This window comes from Lactuca saligna, chromosome 4 (assembly GCF_052625555.1).
Source record: "Lactuca saligna cultivar CGN05327 chromosome 4, ASM5262555v1, whole genome shotgun sequence".
Classification (NCBI taxonomy): domain Eukaryota; kingdom Viridiplantae; phylum Streptophyta; class Magnoliopsida; order Asterales; family Asteraceae; genus Lactuca; species Lactuca saligna.
In genome coordinates this window covers 186,698,225-186,716,028 of record NC_136420.1, presented here as the reverse complement: position 1 = coordinate 186,716,028, position 17,804 = coordinate 186,698,225, and positions in this window count along the sequence as shown.

The window sequence follows — 17,804 nt, the reverse complement described above, 5'->3', positions numbered from 1 at the left end:
TGGGAAGGTTCTAGGGTTGATTCCATGGCTTAGGAAGTGATTGGGACTTGAATTGACCTTGGAAAAGTAGTTTACAGTCTATGAAGATGTTCTTGGGAGTTTACTACCTTAAACACATGAGTTTACGACCATAAAATCATGTATGTCCATGATTCAAGGGTTTTAGTAGTTGGCAGTTAAGCATACAAAGTTCTAGGTCCAATTCCAAGCCATACAAGGTGTTAAAGGCACTTTAACACCCATTGGAGGAGTTTATTGTCTAAGGAGATGTGTTTACGGTCCAAGAATGTTATTGGGCCGTAAACTCAAGTTTGTCCCATTTGAATATGTTTTGGTGCATTTCTTGAAGGATTATAAGGTTCTAATCACTCATGGAAGTTCATGGAAGCCTTTGGAGGTGTTTAAGGGCAATTTAACACCTTAAAAAGGTATTTATGGTCTAAGAATGTGGGTTTATGGTCCAAGCATGTTTTTGGGCCGTAAACTTATGTTTACCCCCTAAATGGTAAGATTTTGGTGCTCTAAGTCCATTCTTGCAAATTCAAAGGTCTTAACTAAGCACTAGAAGTGATTTGGAGGGGTTTTGGGGCTTCAAAACCCTCTTTAGAGGTGTTCATGGTTTTGGGAGGGTTCCCAAACCATAAACACATGTTTATGGGTGTTTTGATTAGTTTAAACCCAAATTTGAATGATAAACAAGCTTAGAAACATGCTTTGATAGATTCCTTACCAAAATGAAGCTTGAAAGGGGGATTTCTGGCTCAATTTCGAGTTTTAGAGAGAGAGTAGTGAGAGAAAGTTATGAAGTGGGAAAAAGTCTTCAAAATGTGTCCACTCAACCTTTATATAGGGGTTGGGTTTGAGACCCGGTAGAATTCTACCCGATACTGACGTAAAACGGTGCTTTTGGTCGTACCCGATTAATTTACCATAATTACGACTTAGATGAAACTAAATATTTTCCAAATGAAAATAGAAAATATTTTAATATTTTAAAAATGTATCCCAACACTTTTAAAACCTAAATAGAAGTCGCAATAAATTAATTTAAAACAAAGCCGACGGAAAATTTTGGAACGTAACGGCTTTATTAACGGAAACGGGTTACTGTGACGGAATAAATCACAGGTTGTCACATGTTTGCATTGAGTTGTACCATAGCAGCAGTTACAGGAGCTGTTACAGTAGCTTACAATGTAGTAGGGTCCATATGCAGGATTGGTGACTCACGGGTGTGGTTGTTATTTCTGCAGGATGACATTTTCTGTTGCATGATGATAAGCAAGCTTTGTAAGTAACGATGGTCATCTCTGGTTGTATTCTATAAACTCACGTTTTGTCGTATGATTGACAATGTTTCAATCTACATCCCTATGATGTATTTATAATAGTAGGTAATCGTAGATTTGGCACAAATATTAAGTCTATCCGTAGAGTATATAGGTTATTTTGGTTTCGAGATCCTTGAGTATCTAGCAGTTTCGGGGGTTCGGTTGTGCATATAAGTGAACTCATGCAATAACACGGAATAAGAAGAAGAAATAGTTGTTTCATTAAGGAATACCATCTTAGTAGATTAAAGAGAGTCATAAAGAATAGTAGTGGGGGAAAAGTTGATCCTAATTGTGGCGGAAAGTGTCTGGTGGTGGTTCTGATGAAGTGGATGCACCCTAGAGATGAGCTACTTGTCGCTTGGTGTCCCGTAGTTGTGCCTCCCAAACTAAGTATCTCGCTTGGAAGTCCCCAGTCACTTCTTGTCTTTGTCCCCCATCTCTCTCAATAGCAGCCCACCTTTGGTCCATTTGATTTGAGGTGTCCTGAGCTTGGTTGACAATGTCTCGGGTGCGCCGAACCATGACTAGGAGGGCACGGTCAACTGGTCCTCTATGACTAAGATCGAAGAAACCTCAGTTTCATACCGTAGGGTGGTCGTATCCCCTGCTGGTGACTCCATCTCCAAATATCGTGTGCTTATGCGAGCGTGGGGCCATCGGGGGCCATTCGATAAGCCGGTACTCTAGCCATGTATGGAGGATTGATGACCTCGAACTCTGCATCCGAGTCATCATCAGCATCGCCCTTAAGTTCTTCCTCTTTAAGGTTCACTACTAGCTCGGTGGGTTCATCTGTAAGTTCTACTTCATGTTCCTCCTCTGGTTCTTCCTCTGAGTCTCCTTCTGGTTCTTCCTCTGGGTCGAGTCACCCTGCTTTTCCCTGACTAGGGAGATAGGGGTTTACTGTCTAATGATACCCGACCATGGTGTCTGCACGTAAGTGTATAGATACTAAAAACCAATAACACACCAGATACTCCTATAGTATTTTAAATTTTGTTTAGGTTTGGTTCTATAAGCTCTTTGGATAATGTGGTGGTAAGTTTTTGATTCATTGTCGATCACAATTACTCCCGAACACATGTTGGTCGTATTTTGAATGAATGTAGTTGATCAGGCTACATTCACCCCTAATACGACTACATAACTGCCCAGGTTTAAGCGCATGTTCAAATCCTCCAAAGATGTTTACTGTTCTTGTTGTGTTATTACTCTAAAATGCACACATAGGTATGTATTTTAATTATTATGTTTAGAGTAGTTTAGTCTCATTGTACTTATAGTTGCATATTTTGTATTATTAGATATGCTAGTTCACTATAAACAATGCTCTGATACCAACCTGTCACACCCCCGAACCAGACGGCGGAAATGTCCCGGGGCTTGAGTGTGACTCTATTGTTGTAGTATCATCACAGAGTATATAATTGAAACATAGCATCATCCTCATCACACATGTAATATAACAACATTCATTGTTTACATCGAGTATTGTATTTGAATATTGCATGTCAAAATAGTCAGAGTATGACGAAACAAAATATAACAAAATATCCATTAGTTTGTTCCACTCAACCTACTTCAACGGTTTCCTGATAATACAAGTTAATTTAAAAAGGTCAACATAAAAATGTTGGTGAGTTCATAAGCATGTTTGTGAAAATGATTTGGATTATTCGTAAAACCCAGAAAATCCGATATTTTCTGTAAACATTTTAGTATGTTTGTGTCAGATCTCGTATTAATGCATTTGTGTTATTGTTTATTAGAATGTATAAAGATAATACAGAAAACGTGAAGAGAATGCCCCAAGACAACCCAATGTTGTTTGTAATAGAGAATGCTTCCGTACCAACCCTCGAGGTTGAGTACCAGTACATGTATGTTCCTGAGTAATCCAAAGAGAAAAGAAAAAGGATGGTCTTCCATAAATTTATAACGTTAATTCCTCTAAGTGAGCTGTCATAATCATACTAAATAATGACAATTTCACCTGTCTTGGCGTTTGTGAACACTAACAAAACAATATAATATAGTCTTCGTCAACCTGGACTGATTTAGTCTAACTGTAGCGAACACCTCAGGTGTGAGGTCTCATCCCCATATAGATCTATACACAAAACCTTGTTCTCCCTCCAAGAGACTCTGATTATAACTACAGGCTACGATCGTACACTCAATAGGTGTCAACCGACAAGTCTCACTAGATCCTTAATCGAATTTACGCGAAGAAAAACATATAAAACTCCTTCCCAGGCCCAATGAACCATGTAAGTGAACCACTAAGGCATCGCTAAACATGTAATCATTTCAAGGCCCGATAGGAATGAGATTATATAACATGGGCTCAAAATACATGTAAAAGAACAACTGATGCCCATTTCACATGTAAAGTATTTACAGGCCCAAATAGCATGCAAATAGTATCCAAGGTCCGTCGCGCATGTTAATGGGTCAATAAGGCTCAATAAACATATAAATAGTATTCAAGACCTATCAAACATATTAATAGGTTACTAAGATTCAATAAACAAGAAAGTGACCAAATTAGCCTGTTTGTTATTAGATTACTAGTTTTAGGTTAATTATTTACTAAAATGATATAAAAGCCCACTTTTTGTAAAAAATGACATTCTTGGCCCAATAAGCCTAAAATTTACAATTAAAAAAAAAGGCTCAATCACATAAAAAATAACACTTTAGTCCCCATTTTGTTCAAAACTTGTATCTATGGCTAGTTTTTAGTAAAATTAACATTTTTAACCCTTTTTTTGTCAAAAATATCATTTTTGGCTTGATTTTTGTAAAAAATACACATTTTTCTGGTTTTTGACTTTTTTGACCCGGTTGTTGGAAAGTTTGTAGAAAAATCATCGTAAGTCGAAATTTGGATTGGTAAACTCTAGAAGTTTGGAAATTTTGTCTAGTTTGTTCACAATTTTCTCATAATTTTTACTGGCCTGAAACCAGTGTGAAATTGCTCACATTCATAGGCTGGTCCGAGATTATTTCAAATCTGATAGGCAGTTTTGTAAAATTCGCCAAAAATTGTAGAAAAATACTATGAAAACGTGAGAGTAGTCATTTAAAGGTATAAACCTGAACTTTTTAAATGTAAAACAGTTTTGAAAATATTATCATTAAGCTGATCAAAACAGTCGGAGATTGGACCTAAGCTTTTTTGTCAAAGGCCGATTTTTGAGTTTAAATATCCATGTTTATACACAACACTTGTTTTTGCTATTCTAAGTGTATAAATCCCATATCTGCAAGTTTACATGTATAATATGTGATAACACATATTTTTATCAAGGTTTTTATGAAGATCCAAGTGATAAACTTCATATTCTTAACATATTCTTAGATTTATGAAGTAAACAACACCTAATCACCAAATAATTCATGAAAACACACATAGTTATGCATATACACATACATCTACACAAAACAAATTATATTCTCCCCAAAACAAAGTAAAAATCAAAAATACGGGGTATAAACTCACCTTGAGGTGTGGAAGTCCGTTTTGATGAAGAGATGAGAGGAAGTGATGTTGTTTTTCGACCTAGCTTGGTTCTTGAGGAGATCTTCAAAGATGATATGATTATAGGGGCATGCACAAGAGATTGATGATGTTTGATGAAAGATCTTAGCATAAAGATGAAGTTTAACATCTTAATCATGAAGTAAATTACCAAGTTAGGATCTTTGATGAGGAACTCTTGAACATACTAGCATACTCATGAAATTTTGGAGTAAAAGATGAAATAAAATCTTGATGATTTGAGAGGAAATGGAGTGTAAAGATGAAGTTGGAATGAATTATTGTGTGAGAGGGAGAGAGTTTTAAGGGTAGGCGAGAGATTGAAGTGATGTTTGCATGGAAAACCACCATGCAAACATGAGGTGTCTTATGCACATAATTCCTCATTTTTTTTGTATAATTGCATAATGGGCCGAGTATTGGGCTAAAGAGAGATAAGGATAAACTGATTTAGGCCCACTATTGGCTTTCTTCGAATTTATGAAGCCCAAAAATATTTTTTTCGGCCCATTGGGCCCTTATGAAGGGTTTACGACCCAATAAAAGTCCAATACGTAATTTAAAGCCCATTAGGACTAATGAAATCATTTATGGGCCAACAAGACCCATTAGGGATATGAGAGCCCTTTTAGGTCCACATTGCCCAAAATGCTAAATTTTTACAAGTGTGGTTCTAATTAGAGCCCAATTAGGGTTTCTAGGCCTAAGATAGTCAAGTTGAAGGTTTATTGGTCCATTATGCCCAATAAAAAAATCATAGTTCATATTAAACGTGAACCGAAATTTTTAGGGTTCTCAGTCATAATTGACTATAAGAGATGTATTGTATAAGATTTTGAGCTTTACTGAAGAATGTTTATTAAGTTTGTTGTCATTGAATGAGCATATGCTACACTATAAAAATTAGGGTTACAAGTATCACAGTAGAGAATGTTTACAGGAGACTAGAATTTCCTAGCTAAAATGCTAGTTGTGACACTATATTTAGAAAAGCCATAGAAAAATTACAAATTCTTCTAGTTTTCAGCAATGATTTCCACCTTCACATTCGGTTGGATTAAGTCAAGTCTTGTCTTTACATTTCATGATAAATGAATTATAAAATAGGTTTTTTGAAAGCTTATCATAGAGAGCACTGCATTGTCTCTGATTGAGTGTATAATTAAATGGAAATAATTTTTTTTTTATCAACAATCAATAGAAAAAGCTATAGACGGAACGAACGACAAAGAGGAGGGTTTGAAATTTAACAAGCTTGCGATGGTTTTCTTGTTGAGTGTGTGTAGTGCGGGAGGAATTTAAAAACTTAATTGATGTGAAATAAACTCGATACACGTGTCATCTAATTCTTGGATACTAAAAAGCCTAAAATTCAATAAAAGTATTTAATTCTTGAGTGAATCAAGGAGAAATTATGTTTAGTGTTAGAAATTTAAAAGGAAACTGGTGCGCAATCGACTTGATAAACATGTCATCACCTTATTATATCCTTAAAACCCTAGAATAATATTATGTTTATTTTCTAATACCTGATGTGGATCGGTATAATATTCGGTTTCAATAAAATTTAAACCAATGAAAAGTATATATCAGATAGCTACCTCCTGCTCCATCAAAAGCAAATAAAGTTTTATCAATAAAGATGCCTACATAACATATATTCGATCCTCACAACTGCATAAGGATTCGAACAATTTTCAAATTATATTCATTATAATGTAATGCTGAAAAATGGCATGCAGATGAACATCAATCGAAGACATATTTTGTAGATACTTTTTTCTAATATGATTTCAACAACCATGTAAGGTCACACATTATAATCAGATGAGTTAAACACGTAACATGTTGTCCACTAGCACCATCGTCAGCACCAGCACCAGCAACAACATAATCAGTGACAACGTGATCTTCATGATCTGAGTGATCGGTTTGTATATTAGGTAGATATACTCTTTAATTATAGAAAACATATCTAATTTGTACTCTTAGTTATTAGGATCAAACTTTACATAGTTTAGAATATATCACTAAAATAGTGGGATCTTTGTTTTTTTTAATAGTATATAATATACTATTAGGTTTAAACATTAATAGAACGTTGTGCCTCGCTTTATGTGACTCTTCTATGTGTAAGAACCTTTTCTTAGTGAAAACATCTTTGTGATCATCCTTTCTCTTTTGTTTCTATTTACTCTTTGTTGTTTTTTTTGTTCTTCATTATTCATACTTGAGTGTGTCCGGTCAATACGACCCTTCAATTAATAGAAGAACAAGTATACAATATATTCAAGTTATCATGTCTTCCGCCTATAATCTAAAATTGGTTGATGTAAACAAGATCCCTACTTTCGATGAACACAAGTTTGCAACATGGAAAACCAAGGCTATGGATTTCCTCAAGATCATGGATATTGACATGCTTGATGTCAATTAACAAGGACCCTATCATCTCCATGCATCGATCTCCCTACGATAATGCATCTTTTAGTGGACTAAACCAGTAGTTTGTGTCTGGCTTCAACAAGGATGAGAAAAGAGTTCTAAAACTTCAACTTCAACAATTATGTGCAATGTTGAGCGGTATAATATACAGTTCGGTTACCCTTATATTCGATATCCAAAACTTCAACTTCTATCAAAATTTCCATTCTAAAATTGGAATAATATGTTTTATGGTAAATGTTATTCATACAAAATTGTTGATATTTTACAGCTTCTACTATAGGAACTGAAATAATTTTTTTTATGGTAAATGTTATTAATTCTTACAAAAATGTTCTTACTTTATGGTTATATTAATAGGACATCAAAACACATGACAAAAAATGGAATAAAATATAAATTGTTATTATATTTCTTCTTGATTACGAAAATCCTTTTATGATAATCCAAAAGTATAAGAAAAAAAATTAAACATAAATTAACTTTGAAGCAACCTACGTATCCACTTGATAGACATCTTAATGGACATAAAAACATCCAACAAAGACCTTGTCTTCAATCTTTGTTCCTTAGATCAATGAGCAACACTTTTAATCCCAAGTGCTTATTTAAATCTGAGAAATCTTTGATTCCCTCCAACAGTTTATCCTTAACTTTATATTCTTCACTAACATCACTAAAAACCTTCTTGATCTTCTCCTTGACATCTTTCTCATTGTCGATAGCGTGTTGTAGCAGATTTTGCATGTTGGTTAATTTGGTGAGATAAGGGTTTTCGATTTCTGAGGCCTAAATTTTTATAACAAAAGTAATCAAATTAAATAAGATTAAATGTAAAGATCAAAACTAAATAGATTATCAACATATATAAGAAGGTGGGTTGACCTCTTCAAATTCATAATACTTGGCAACTAATAATATGGGGTCATAATAATGTGCATAAATTCACTAAACTCGTTTCCATTTGTTGACATCTAAATTTTATTGACAAAATTAATCAAAGTACATAAGGTAAATGTAAAGATTAGATTGATTCAATGTAGTGATGACTATTAATATGATAATAATAAATTGGATAAACTGAACAAAACTAATCGAAGTACATAAAATAAATGTAAATATCAAATTGGCTCAATGTAGTGACACCCACTTATTAAAATAATAATATGAGATAACAATAATGTTGATAAATGGACCAAAGGAATTTTCATTTTCCAAGGCCTAACAATCAAAGTAGATAAGGTAAACGTAAACAACAAAACAAAATAAATGAGCAAAATATATATAAATGTGTGTCGACCTCTTTGAATGGTAAGTATAACAACCTGATTTTCTAACCAAAATTTTCCATTTTAAAGTGTAATACTTCTATCAAACATTCATTTATAAGAAAACCCATTGTTTGATAATCAAAACTCAACTATTCAAATCATAGTATAGAATCAAACATGTGGAATTCTCAAAACATGATGTCGACGTGCATGTACAGTTAAGCCTTGCGCTTTTTCCAGATCCAATGAAGTACCTGAAAAACAGTTAATTAAGAACTGTAAACCAAAGCATAGTGAGTTCCCCAAAATTTCACATACAACAATACATATAAAAGCATGCAAGCAACGCTCTCGACCCTAAAACTAGTCTGCATGAACATTATCAAGTATCTAGGCTCATAAAACTTTAGTTGATCTTGCCATCAACTCGCCCCCTTGTAAATGTGTAGACTCACATTACTCAATTTTGATCTTGTCATCAAGTCACCCATTTAACTCTCAGCATAAACTTATCTACCTATATCTTGGCCTTCCACAAAAACCTAGAATACCTCAGCCCACATAATATATATATATATATATATATATATATATATATATATATATATATATATATATATATATATATATATATATATATATATATATATATAAACAAACAACTCAACATCTGTTAGGGTTGTCAAGCCCAACAAATAAGTGGTACAAAAGACTCTAAATACACAACTCAGATGCACTAAAAGGTAATAAAAGGTAAGCATGGTTGATCCACAAAGACACAGGAAAAATGTAAATACCTTTTGGCACAAGGTACAATAATAGTCACGGAAAGGGCGGTTTATATGCAATGATATAAACAACATAATAAAGAAATAAGTAAATACTCGACTAAATGATATAAATTCAAATTTTATGACGACTCCAACTTTATGAAAGACAGTTCAACAATGTGATTCCATGGTTGATGTCACACCCTGCTAAAGTGGAAACACGAGGCATAGCAGTACAAAGGGTCTCATAGCAAAACTAAAAGACAACTCCAACCATAAGTGTTGTGTACTAAAATAGAACAACACATGCAAATGCTCCTACAAATGTTGTGTCTCTACGTGCCACTTACTAGGTGATTCCTAAAAAGCATGTAAAATGAGAGTCAACTATAAAAATAGTTTGTAAGTTCACAGATTAAAAATAATATTGGTTTCATGAATCGTAATCTAAGCTTTGATAGAAGTTTCCTTAAATAAAAGTACAATGCTAAAATGAGTAAATAAGTTTGCATAAACAAAGTACCTTGTCATCATGAGAAATAAAGGATGTTGCCCAAATAAGATGTAACGTTCATATTCTCATGGGAAATAAAGTTTGTTGCTAAAACGATTAAAAAAGTTTCATTGCTATAATGAGCAATCATGTTCATTACTACAAGGAGCAAACAAATTCATTGCTAAGACAAGTAAATAAGTTTCCAGTAATAAAAGTCTGTTGCTATAATAAGAAACAAAGTTCCTTGCTATAATAAGTAAACTAGTTTGTATGTAGATGAGCAAACAATGAGTTCACAACCAAACCTATGACTGATGCCCTATCAAGATCTATGCTTATTATTCCATTGAAACTTTGTAAAACAATAAATGTGATTTTTATAACTCGGGACCCGATTTTTGTTATTTATTTGTGTTTAATAACAATAAAAATCAAAAGTAATAGTAAATAGTAATAAAATTTTCTCAAACTTCCTGGAGGATGTTGGTTTATTATATAGGTCATTATTAATTTTTTCAAAATTTATTTATTATTGTAAGTATTTTATATGCTTTAACACTCTATTTTCTTATTATTTTCATATAAAAATAAAGAAAATATATTTGGATCTGAAAACTTTCAGAATGTATCTTCATACAATTTACTAACGATGAAAAAAAGTTTTCTCATTTTGGATGTCAAAAAACATGCCTAAAGGTTCAATAGATAATAGAGAAAAACTTGATTCTTGTGATTTTGGTAACAATGTTGATGTTATTTTGAGAATTTTTATTACATTTTATCTCTACTTTTAAGTTATGATCTTTTTGTACCTCTGATTTTATAATGCTAGGAGTTCAAAATAATTTTTGAAGGATTTTTAGTGATGATTTACCCTCTTTAACATGCAACACAAAACTAATATTCATAAGGAAAGTGATGTTGGAGCAACAGTTTTGTAAAAATTATTCAAAAATCGAAATATTAATGTTTTTCCTTAAGACCACATGGATTGGAAAGCTAACTCGGATTATTATAATTCAGAAAAAGAATCTCGATTTTTGGTTAAGAAATGAGTGAGATGTATTAGTTTAAAGTCAGGTAAACAAATCTAGCAGTTGCATGCATGATGATAGGTTAGAAAAATGAGCTTTCATCATTACTTTGAGTAAATCCTTTAAAATATTTTAAAGACATCATGACTCATGAATGTTCTACTCATGTTTCCATAGATCAAAAGATTTAAAATCATAAAATACTTACATGTATTGATATATAAAATCTTGTTTCTCATGAACTCTTAAAAATGAGTTTTATGTTGTTTATAAGAAATCTTTTGATCCAAACATTTGAGTTTGAGTTTTAGCATATGAAATATGAATTAATGAAGTTAAAAAAATAAGTTATTGATGGTTTAGAAATGATTTAGATACAAAAGACTCAAAATCTCAAGAAGAAAGTGTGAAAATCACCATTGATGATGGTTTAGAGCTTGCATGTGTTCATCTTTGGTCTCAACTTTGGTTTGATCATGGATTATCACTATTTTCATAACATGCAACATGTTGATAGTGATAATCTACAAACATCAAGATCAAATACAATAACGGGTCATAAAATCCGAAAATAAAAGATGAAAATAACAAGGAAACTTGTATAAATTGTTCTGGATCTTCAAAAGATGTAAGCTATTACCTTTTTTTGTTATGTATCTTCAAAAACACCCAAATATATCATAAATTTCATGGGTTGGAGGCTGATTTTTAGAGAGGGAGAGTGTGGGGTTTTAGAGAGAAGAAAAGAGAGAAAAGAGAGATTTTGTCTCTCTAGGTACCCAATCTCTCTCATCATCTCTTTGAGGTTTTTCTCCACCAAAATCGGTCACCAAAATACCGAAATATGTGTAAGCTCATGAATAAACTAATGTAAAATCTCTCCCAGTTATTCTGGTTCTATGTTTGTCATTTTCAGAGAGAATGAAGAAATAATTATAGAGAGGGGGAGGAAGGTAGATTGTGGGAGATAGTCTAATGAATATGGTGTGCCTTTTGAGTGAGATAGAGATATGGGGAGAGAGGAGACGAAATTTTCAGGTGTAATATCGTATCTTTCTCTTTTCTCCTTGTAAAATTTAAATCTTCTATAAAAATATCAAAGTTTTAATATACAACTTAACCTAACTTTTATCCAAATATTTTCCATGGAAAAACCATTATATTTATATAAAAAATTGAGGTTAAAATTTATATATTTAGGTTTTTAGGGCATTTAGGGTTTGTGAGAGTTTGTAAATCTTTGGATATCAAAATTACTTGAATTTTAAGACTTCAAACTATTTTAAAGTTTCATAATACTTATTCAAATTAGAAATAATGTTTGTAATTTATGTTTAGCGATTTATTGGCATTTCTATGTAGTGGTTTCGAGATTCAAGTGAAATGGAAGAATCAAGTATACTAGTCCTAGTTTTTAACTTAAAATTAAGTTCCTATGACACTCGAACCTAATTTCTACTACTAGGTCAAGTGCATGATGTGTGTATATGATTCATGAAAATGTTTTCAAGTCAAGGAATGACCCGAATTTGAAAATTGTTATAGTTAAAGTAACTATAAAAGTCACGTATCAATGTGAACTCTAAGTACACTATCCATTGTTTCTAATTGTTTCCAAGTTTCTAGTAGGTTGTAACTTAGCTTCTAGTTACTAAGTCTAGTATGTGTCGTGCCTATACGTGCAACTAAGTTTATTCAAATCTAAAACTATCTCAAAATTTGACAATTGTCACAGTCTCCCCCGGTTGAAAGAATTTCGTCCCAAAATTCAATTCATGACGTATTCTATTAGAACTTAGCCGAATAGAAGTGTATAGTTAGAGAGTTGGTGACTTGAAGAACCTTGGATTAACTCCTCAAGGGAGAGTCAGATCCTTTAGTTATAATCAGGTTAGTGTTTCCCTAATTTAAGTTATGCTGTCTAGATTATGGGGAATTAGAATCATGGAAATCATGATCTAACAATGGTAACCTAGTTGAAAAAGATTATCTAGTTAGATATTATCTAGCTTAAAATAGCGTTATAATTTTTTCTGAAGCATCAACTGCATTGAGTGCTAAGTCCGCATTGATCCTTAAGTTGCATTCTAAATCATCACTAAGTGTAAATTTGTCGTCTAATAAAGAAGAAATTAGGAACAATTTGTTCACTTTCGGGTTGGATAGAAAATCTGGAAAAGATATACTATGAAATAAGAATAGGGTAGCACGAATGTAAAAGAAGCAATCGAGGGTAAGTTCCTAATGATATATGCTAAGGGTAGGCAACGAAGTTTTGGTACATCTCAAGTGTAAAGACTATTTAAGTGTCGTCAACAAAATAAATTACGAAAGGGCCAAGGATTTCCAACTGAAGCTATATTTACTACTACCGTTACTCTTGCTACAATAAAACCGTATTCGAAGAATATATATATTTAAAGAGTCATTGTTGTGAATGGAGGTGATGAAATTTATGATAAATTAAATCACATTCTGTAGATAGCATTTTGAGTGTTTAGAAATGATAATTAATCTCACTGTTATCAAAATGTGTAATAATTCCAAGAAAATGAAGATACATGTGTGGCGATCAAATAAAGTAGTAAAATAATAAAGAGATTAATTAGTGTTAAAAGTTTAAGTCGTTAATGAGGGAATTTATATAGAAATATTCATATTACAATTTATGAAAAATTGTCCAATTGTTTAAATCATGACAAATTCAAGTTTACGATGAGTTAGAATATTATGAAAACAAGTTTGAGAGTTTAGTAACTCATTGGAAATTTCAAAGTAGAATGTTATTATTGAGAAATGTATAAAAATATCGACCATTGAAAATGGTGCATTCTCAATTTAACAGTTCTGAGACAACATTCCTTTGGAGGATATGTAATCATAACATTTAAAACATGTTATGTTTTTTAAGAAAAGAAGGAACATAAGAAAATAGGTTCTTCACATATATTTTCTGGATTTTGAAAAATGATAAGAACAAGGGTAGTCACCTTATGTATTAATTGTATGAGAAATACAACGAAAATTGTGTTTTTAATCAAAAAAATTTAATTTAGAACAAAAAACAATGAAAATAAGGATTACGTGTTTATGGTAGGTTTAATAATAAAAACAAAATGTATATGATAAGAGGTGTATTTGAATATATCAAGGTTGACTAAATCAAAATTATGCCTCATGACAGTACACATATTGTTTGCTCAAAACGAAAGGGTAGACTTCTGGTTTGTATATGTAAGAACATGGTACCAAAAGAAGCAAAATAGACACAAACAAAGTTTGACAATGTATTAAGTTATTATTATGGGTGTGCGAGATCTCAAATCAGATAGAGAGCAATAAATAAAGTGCAGGGGAAAGAAATGGAAGGTAGCAGCAACAATGATTGTTATTCTTAAAATTTTAAGCATAATATCCGTAAGTAGATTTAAAACTTAAGTTGAGATATATTTCAAATGTCAATCCTTGATGTATGTTGATGATTAAATAGACATTGGAAGTTTTAAAGTGTTTGCTAAAAATCATCAGTTATCTTATTATGTTAAAATTCATTTGTGAAAAAGAAGAAGCACTAAAACTGGTAAGTAAAAGTACGACAATTTTGACATTTTAGACAGGACTTCAACAATAGTTACAACGATAAGATTAAGAATAAATATATTTACAAGATTAATTATACATTGTTGAAAGTGTGCAACTGAAAATTTAAAAGTGAACACTAGGTTTTGCAATGTTGTCAAATTTAAAAAGTTTACAAATTATAAAACTAATTTGAAATAAAATAAACAAATGAGGAATGTTCTGAAACGTAGGTATAGGTGATGTCTTGTAAACACGTTTGGAGTAGAAAGTTGTAAAAGTATCATGTTGGCTTTCAAGAAAACACATTTAAGTGAAGTACAATGCCTAAATAAGAAAGTGATTAAAAGAGTCAAAACAAAAGTGGTTTTGAAAGATCTGATGAAGCTTTTACACATAATATGAACTTCAATGTCATATGTTTAAGTTTTATAGAATAGAGTTTAAACACTATTATAAAATAAAATGTTTCTAAGTTTTTCGAAAACGTACCAAAATGGTAAGCAAGGCTTAAAATAATTTATATGCTCTTAAAAAGCACATCTTTCAATTGAAATGGGTTTGAAATGAAATTGAAATAACAAGATTAATATCAATATTGGTTAAATTGAGTTTTTGAATAAAAGTGTTAAGTTAAAGCAGGTTATTAAAAGTAGACTTGGTTGTTTTTAGCGAGAAATATAACTTACATTGTTAGGAAATGTCTAGTAAGTTATATGAAGCGGTTACAAATTATTGTAATGATGGTAAATAAAACTAGTGAAGTGATATAGGTTTGGTGAAAATTTAAAAAGCAAGGACTAAGTAGGTTAGTGTAACTAGTCACATCAAGTCATGATCAAGTTGAACAACAATATTAAGAAATGGAACTAGAACCATTCAATCAAATTGGTTACAAGTTAATTTCATTTTGGTAGCATGTTTTTAAAATTGACTATTATTTTAATTTTGCAAACAAAACCTCCTTTTGTGATCAAAGTACCTTAGGCAAAGAAGTATAGACTTCTATCCCGTGTCTATGTGGTTCGACCGTGCTTGCATTGTACTACTTTTTAATGCATTAAAACAATGTATTTGAAGTCTGTACCCTTATTATTTGTTGGGCTTGATACACCTCGTATTTGTTTTTGCCAGGGTCCTTAAATCGGTTTGGACAAGCTCATAACATAACTTATTATAGTATATAAATTCTCGTTTATAAAAAATATAAAATAAAATAATAAAAGATAAAAATTGAATAGAAGATCCATGCATCTAATGTTTTCCATTTGAGTTATACATAAATTTAGAAAGGTTAATTAATGTTGGCTGCTATAGAAAACCTTAAGTTCACATGTTTATTAGTTGGAGGCTTTGACGTGATTGAAAATTAGAGTCTTCACATGTATCTGTTTGTTCTTTTTGAGTGAACCGTGTTTAGTTTTTTTTTACAGATTAATTTTATAAACCAGTTTGTAATAAAAATGTTATGTTTGGTGTTTGATACTTAGTTTATTTATCAAGTTTTCTAAGTCGTTAAGATTGATAAACCAAAAAAATTGCTTATAAGTTAAATTTTTTTTTAAACTATTTAGTAATAATTTTCCAATAAGCTTATGGAGATTTTTGAAAACTTTCCAATTATATCCTTTATTATTATTCGACTAACTGTTATAATCAAAAAATTATTAATCTTGTGAGCCATATTGAAACACATGCATATTCTAAAATTATTATATAATTTTCCAAGTCGGATAACATTAAACATGTCTAAAATATTAATGACTTTGTAAATTTTAATACAACTAAAAAGCATATAAATTAAATAAAGTTTAAATGACATAAAGTATAAAGACATAAATATCATTTTCCCGGTTAACTAAATTATTAAAAAACATTATAATAAAATGATATACACTTTAATTAAATTAATTATATAAACGAGTTTGTAATAAAAATGTTATGTTTAGTGCTTCATATATAGTTAGTTTATTTATCGATTTTTTAGCTTACTAAACTTGATAAACGAACAAAATAATTTATAAGTTAGTCTTTTTTTTTTTTTTTTTTTTTTTTTTTTTTTTTTTTGAAAAAATATTCAATAGTTTTCCAAGATTTCTTATAATTTTTCAATTATATCTTTCATTATTATACAACTAATTGTTATAATAAAAAAAATTATTAATCTCGTGAACTATATTGAAACATATTCTAAAATTATTATATAATTTTCTAAATGAGATAACATTAAACATGTCTAAAATAATGACTTTATAAATTTTAATACAACTAAAACATAAAAATAAAATAAAATTAGAATGACATAAAGTATACAAACATAAATATTATTTTCGCAATTAATTAAATTATTATAAAAACATTATAATAATATGAGATACATTTGAAAGTTTAGTATGGCGTTGGTCGCAAGAAACATCTTCTTTAAACATATTTGTTTTTCTTTTAAATTTTTATATTGTAAAGAACTAAACGATTTGGAATTTTTTTTTTTTTACTTTTTAGTTTAAACACAAATATTGGAATTGTTGTTATTTAACATTTATTTTAATTCAACGAAATATATCGTGTTTGTTTTATATTATAACATTATATCATTTTTATATATATAGATTTTAATGTCATTTTACCTTTCTTACATTTCTCAATTAGTTTTATCAGTCATATTTTATCAAATATTATCTTTTTATCATCTACTTTTTAATTTGCAGTTAATTTTTCAGTTATCATTTAATTAATCTTGATCATGTAATAAAAGAAAAATAGTGAAAAATTTTCTTATTTTGTGAATTAGAATAAAGGGTTCTTTAATTTTATTCCTATAAAACATCTAGGAACAAGATGATGGAATTGGAAATATCCACAAATTCTTATGGAGTCCAAAGAAATGAAAATAAAAAAAATGTCAAACTTGTTCCAATTTTATTTTTATTGAATTTTAATATGGATATAATAATAATTCAACATGTCATGTTATATTTAGTTAGTGGTTAAATTAAACAGATATTTCATCCAAAAATCATCATTTAAAACATAGCCACAATGTTAGCGTATAGTTACATAAACATACTTTTCATCCAAAATCATCATTTAAAACACATAGGCACTTAGAACATCTATAATAGTGAGTTTAATGGGAGACTTGAATGAGATGGCAAGTCGATATGTCATTCAATTGATTAAACTATACCATTGTGAGATGTCATATTAGCATTTAATAGATTTAGAGTTTAATGGTCATTGAACTTTTCAATGAGAAAAAATGAAAGTTTTTAATTCTTAAATATTTATTATAAATTGTTTTTTGTAGTATTTTATTAAACTTTATATAATT